This window comes from Pieris brassicae, chromosome 4 (assembly GCF_905147105.1).
Source record: "Pieris brassicae chromosome 4, ilPieBrab1.1, whole genome shotgun sequence".
Taxonomy (NCBI): Eukaryota; Metazoa; Arthropoda; class Insecta; order Lepidoptera; family Pieridae; genus Pieris; species Pieris brassicae.
The window spans coordinates 8,492,924-8,500,188 of NC_059668.1; positions in this window are offsets into that span (position 1 = coordinate 8,492,924).

Below are 7,265 nucleotides of genomic sequence, written 5' to 3' on the forward strand. Positions count from 1 at the left end.
TGTTATTATTTTGGTATTATATATTTAATAAAAAAACGTTACGATATATCATTCTTTATGTTCTATGCAAATAGCTAATTGTTTTTTTGTAATAGAAAATATCAGATGTCATTTCTCGATAATTATTTGTATCTGCGAGTAGACTAGCGCGTGCTTTTAATTGACTTAAAGAGGAAAGTTTGGCCCATGTGTATTTAAAACTGTTAGATAAATATTGAAGTATCTAATTAGACATTTAATAGCCAAATTATATTTCCTTAATATAAGCTTAAAATTTAAACCTGTAAATTCCAACTCAGGGAAGGGGCCAAGTTTCAGTTCGAGCTATGGGATTGACAGTGTCTATTTCCGGTGGTATCACTTATAATCAGATCAGCCTCCTTCCCCTTAGTTCCTCTATTTAAAAAAAAAACCAACAACTTGTTATCGGAGCAGTGTCAGCTAGGAGCGCGACTCACACTCACACACACGCGAGGTCGTGGGTTCAAATCCTATGCATTAGATTTTTCAATCTAAACTATATTATTCTCACGTGATTTTTTAATAAATAAATTATTAGTGTTAAAGGATATTAACAGTAATTCGTGGAGAAAATTATATTTTTTTTAGTTACCAGTTAATCAGATTTATATCTATCGAGAAATACTGCAAACCGCGATAAAAGAAATGCTTTAAAAGTTTGAGATATCTTTTTAATTTGTTATTTTACGAGTTTCATTTTAATGGACCGAATGATCTTATCAAGTATGTCTTCTAAGTTCTATAATTTATTATTTTAATAGTTTTTTTTTAAATAAAGGCGAGGCGACCGAGGTTAGGATTGTTATTTTGTTAGTTGGTGTGTTTCGGGCCTATGAGGAAGTAGGAGTAGGAGGAGGTATCTATATGGGGAACCTTTTTTTAAACAGCTATCAAAAGCAATTACAATTATAAATCAAGTTAAAAAATAATAAAAGTAACAGATTATATCAAGGGATATGACATGTATCTCAGTTACATAAATTAATTGGTTACTTAACTATGTGGACGTCTGGAGCACCCCGCATTTACTTAAGGGATTTTTGGTACTTAAGGGAGGGATGTAGCACAGGACCTCGTGGATATAAAGGGTCCCTACTCCCCACTGAAAACAATAGACGATATTTTGTTCAATCCAATCATATGATTGTGTGTGTGTGACTTTTTGACCATAACATCAATTTAGTTTTATATACTCTTTACTACTATACTCTTTCTTAGATTGGTCGGTCGTTGTCGGGGTCAGCAGGGACTATTTTTCTCCACCAGTTTCTGTCCAGGGTCTGTCGCGATGTGGAGTTTTGTGGAAGATGATTCATTTTGTGGGTATGATGAGAGGACACTTCATCGGGTCATATGATTTGCGCGATCTTTCTGTCAGCCTTACACAAAGCCACGTTCTGTGTTACCACGCCTCTATGCATTGTATGGTCGAAATATGAGATGATTCGTTGTCGGCGTGTAGTTTAATACTTGTGCTTAGGAATAACTTAACGAAGTTATATAAAAATATCAGAGGCGCTTAAACCTTTTTAGATCTGAGCCATAGATTTCTGTATCTATTACATGATCATTTGTCAATCTAACCTACCTGACACACGCACTCGATTTTTTGGGTCTAAGGTAACTTGGTAAGCCGGTTTACTCACCATGTTTTCCTTCAACGTTCAGGCTCTCATAGAAAGAAGAAGTAGAAAGAAGTCCATTGGCTGGAAATCTAACCTATGACCTCAGGATTGAAGGTCGCACGCTGAAGCCACCAGGCCAACTGGTCTATCATATAAACCAAATAATATTATTGTAATAATATAATAAACATTTACACGACTGCTTTTAAACGCACGAGATTCCAAATAACGAACGTCCCTCGCTTATATACATATATGTACAGATACCGGCAAACATTTTGAACAGATTGCCCTTGCCTGCGCAGAAGCGATTTTTAGCTATTACTGGGAGGGGGGCGGCGGCGGGAGAGTGACGTGTCGATCGCGTGATTGGTAAAATGTAAATCAGTTGACGTTTGTGTCCCGGGCTGTTTCCACGTGCCTTCGCCTCCTAAGTACACTGGCGTACATGAAAATTGATCATGAGGTAGATTTAGTTACCGACCAATTCGGTATTTATGCTTACGATGATATTGAGTCCGAGGATGATGATGATGTTGAAAAAGACAGTGATGATGATGAGCATCATGATAACTTCATCTCCCCTGAACCTAGACCGAGCACTCTGCTAATGACCTAATGGAAGGAATATCTTTTTTAGACGATGATTAAATCATTTAAATATTTTTTCCACAATTGAAATTTAAAATAAATTTCAATAAAACATTTGAAATTCAAAATAAATTTCAATAAAACATTTGAAATTCAAAATAAATGTCAATAAAACATTTGAAATTTATCACGAGTTTTGCGGTTTGCGGTTCGTGAGGAAAACTGCACGAACCTGCGAAGCAATTCAGCGATGCGTGTGAAGTTCCCAAACCGCACTGGGCCCGCGTGGAACTATGGCCCAAGCCCTCTTGTTCTGAGAGAAGGCCTGTACCCAGCAGTCGGATATATATAGACTGGGATGTATTATTTCTTGCCTATCTTATGTAATTTAATACTTTTTTCTTTACTCACAGTGGTTGCCTGGAAGAGATCGCTCGAAAGCGATAAGGCCGCCAGTTGCCCTCCTTTTGATTTAATTATGTTCATTTTTTTAAATTGTAATGTAACGAAGTGTTAATAAAAAAATAATAATTAATAACAATGGTATGGCTTGAATCGCACTAGACCGGTTATTATTTCTTGTTATCATATTTTAGAAGGTAGTAAAAATTATATTTAACAACTCATAATAATATTGGATATACATTTACAATCTACAAAAAATAAAACTAACTATTTTTAAAAGTTATCTACGTAAAAAGTATTCTACAGATAAATAAAATAGACACTTTTTTTGCTCGTATGTGTACGATGCGCACTTTCCCCCACTTCCATGTTTAATGCTCAAGAAGTTTGCCGGTATCTGTATATGTAAGGAAGTATTATTTAAGACAATATTAAAGCGATAGCGTTATCCGCCTAAGATTTAACTTTATTAGTGTTTGATTACATCATAACTAATAAAATCTATAAATATATTCCCATCCAAACGATAAAACTAAGTTGTATGTGTGAAATTCAACTTTTAACGGGTCTCTCGCATAAAAGAAGGCGTATCACAACGGGCGATCACATTTTTATTGCTCATGTTTAATTAATTCAATATAAACATTGTCTAGTTTGATTGTCATTATTTACTTTATGTAAATGCGGGTTATGGTGTCAGTCGTAATAAAAATATTTTTGAATGCTGAATGTAGTAGAAATTCTAAAAGATATTTTCAGGGCCTTTAAAAAATGGATATGTATTACTTAAGTACTACTTAGTATGTTACACTGGTATTTTAAAAGTTATGTATCATCGTACTCAACTGGAACAAATGACTGGTAAGGGGAATTCTTACTTGAATAGTTTCCAATTACCAAATATGACATTAATCTCAAGCATTTTATTAAAGTTAAGCTCTCGGAATTATCGTTTCACGGTAAGTATTGAGTCTTGAAGTAGGTCATTTGGGGAATTGCCAGGACTGGAGCCTAATTCTCGTATTTTAGCAGCAATTAAATTTCATCTACTATAACTTTTTCACAACAATGTGATCTCTAGTCCTTCGTTAGAAGGTTTAATTTTTCATATAATAACCTGCTTTACAGGAGGATGCTAAGCCCTTTGACCGTGGCTACACTTAAGCAAATATGAACTCTATTTGGACATAATAGTGTTGTAATTTAAAACCCTGCATTTTGACAATCTTTTAGAAATAATATTAGGAATCGAGAAGCTGATCGTAGTTTAACAATTTTCTAAGGTGCATCTGAGCTTTATTGCTGTAATCACAATAAGTTTGTCTGCGGGAGAGAGCGGGAGAGTGACGAGTCGATCGCGTGATTGGTAAATCAGTTGACGTTTGTGTCCCACGCTGTGTACGATGCGCAAACTTTCCCCCACTCCCTTGTTTAATGCTCAAGAAGTTTGCGGGTATCTGTACATAAGTTTAAAACACGATTAGATATATAATAAATAACTTCTAAATTTCTTTTATAACAGATAAAATGTATTTTGTAGGAATTCTAGTAAGTTTTCAGCGGCTTTTTATGATTAATGAAAGTGAATGTAATTTTAAAAATCGATAGAAATGTGTATGCTCTTTGGCCCATGGGCGGGCTATGACAGCTCACAATGTGATTTCAATATGAAATCTTAATGAAAAAGGTAATTGTAGGTTTTCCAATCTTCATGTTATTTGTCATAACTGGGAAGCCTTAGGCTGCAATTAAATGTAAAAGCCTGATCTTAAAAGATAATTGGTTCGTAAGAAGTAACAATTGTGCCGAAGGCCCTGCGGATTATTCTGTTAGACTATTATGAGATAACCGTTGCTTCAGACATTTATAAAAGATTTAAATAAGAATTTGATTTTAACATTTTGAAATTTAACATTGATCCAATCGAAAGCAAAACGATATTTCATTAACTGATTTCCTGAGTTACAAGTAACTAAATTGACATTTATAGCTAAAATAAAGTCTGCTAAGTGCCCTGGACACTTCTGGAAGGAGCTAGGCTGGTTTAATTAGTCAGGACAACGGACCTAGTGAGAGTCAAAGTCCCGAAACCCAACTTTTTAACCTTTAACCATTTTACTCGACTTCCGTCTATATCTGTATTTTACATTATCTAGTGCCGTCAAATTTCACGTTTTTATAATGTCGTTGACGCTCATAGTAACATAGTAACCGGAGGTTACTACAACCGTCAAAGAGACATTTAAGTTTTTGTTAACGCTAAAATACACATTAAATATATACTAAAATATAAATAAAGCCATGTTGTAAATATATAATCTTCGAACTTAATCTGGTTATTAATTAAATGTATTTTTAGAAAACTTGATGGACAAGCCAAGAATAGCATGCTAAAGTCACCGCAATAGGTCAATATAATGTTCACAGCTTTCTAGCTTCCGAAGGCAGGGAAAGGAGTCGTGTGAAGATAATTCCGAATTCACTTTCTACAACGCCAATATATAAATGTATTTTTTATTTTATTTCAATTGCAAATTGAACATTTCTTTTTTATTTTTTCACGTGTGTATTTGATACTTTTCGTACCAAGAAAAACATCGTGAGGAAGTCGGTCGCAAATTGTCATTGTACAGGGCATAGAAGGAAGTATTCTACACAGTGTCTACTCCTATAATAAGAATTGAAGGGTACATATTTTTTCTTTCTCATGTACCTAACGTACATTTACTGATTCGTTATTACTACGTTGTTATTTAATTTGCTCCTTGATGATTGATATCTTTGATATTTGCATGAAAACGTTCATACATAATGAAATAGCATTGCAATTGATTAATTTAAATACTATAAACGGCTAGGGAATCTGAGTATTTCAAAAACATTGCGTGGATCGATACTGTCAGCCGTATTTTATTTCCATTAGTTCGTTTATAATATTTTTTAGATAACTGAATTTCATCTTACGGTCCTGTTGCTTATATTTGAATTTTCTTTTTAAATAAATACAAAAACACTCGATATTTTAGGCCTTGTTCTATCTGTTTTTAATTGATATTAAACTTTCATAGGACTACGGATTATTGATATCTTTTCCTGCCTTTTCATTAGCTATTAAGCGACTTATCCAAAATATACTATTCGACAAGAGTCAATAAATTATTTGTTACTTTTGATAGATTTTGTATTTAGTTACTTACTCAGTAATAGTGTAGCGTTCTAATGGTGAACTAATTTTTGTATCCAATTCGGTTAAGTTGTTTATAACTTTCGTCGTTTCCGATCTACAATACGAATATTTTCTTTTCATAATATTAGTATAGTATTATATACAAATGCGATTTTTATAAAAATGTGTAGAATACTACTAATAATACAATAATTCTTGATATGAAATCATAAGTTGTATGGGTTCAAAGGTCATCCAAGTAGTAAATATTTAAAATTAACAATATTAGACGTCAACAAAATAATTGGTAGCTCATAAACTTTATAATAAAATCAAGTTTTAAAAGAGAAGTCTCGGAACTGGTTTTGGAGCTAATTAAGAAAGCAATTTGCAAGTTATTTATGAGTTATTAAAGAATATAGAGATAAGTTTCTCGAATTTTAAAGATAGTGAGGCACTGTTAATCTATAAAGATAAATAAATAAGACTGCAATATTTATTATATTTTAAGCTTTCTTTAAAGTAATTAGTAGCAATTAATTATGTTACCTAATTACTAAGTATCCATGTTCAGACCATAGTTATAAACAAGGGATAAAATATTAAATTAAAGATTAATAAATGCTGTATTTTAAACCTTACATTACCATATTTATTTCTTCTCTTGGCGACGGATTAGCTTGCTTTAAATTAAACCATTGAAAATTAGTTGAACTTCGTATTGAATTATTTGGATGTTGTCATAGTATCTGAACTCTCAGGCGATGATTTATATATCCAATTATACGTGAACAGCATTCGGTCTATATTAATAAACACATGAAACAAATTATTTACATTGTTATATGTATGTTCGATAATTCTTATTCTATAGAACTCTTGAACGATCTTTTCCGAGTCACCTCAGCCGCATTTCATATCGAAGTGCAAAGACATATATATAACTTTACGTTTTGTTGTACAATGTATTGTAATTGAATATTAAATTACAAATACTTTTCAATTTAATCATTGAATAAATTTGTAATCATCTATAAAAGAAATCAAAATGATTTATGAGTTATGACATATCAGGTAGACAATGGTTCACAATTGAAAAACAATCGTTTATTTGTAAGCTGACATGATATATTGTATATTTGTTGCAAACAATGAAGCGGCTGTTCTAAAGAATTACATCGATATGCGACTTGATTGAACATTTCGTTATTTCTCAAGACGGATAAAACATAACAATACACTTTTTGCTAATATTTATAGATTCTTAACCCAAATCATCGTTACGAAGCCCATATTTTCAAACAAACAGTACCTTTATTTATATAAAACGGTAAAATTAACATTATTTTATGTCATTTTATTATAATTGTTGTAGAGACCTCTTAAACATTATATACACTTGGAGGTATACTAGCTAATTAAATATTTAAGTTGGCCTGGCCTGGTGGACAGTAGCC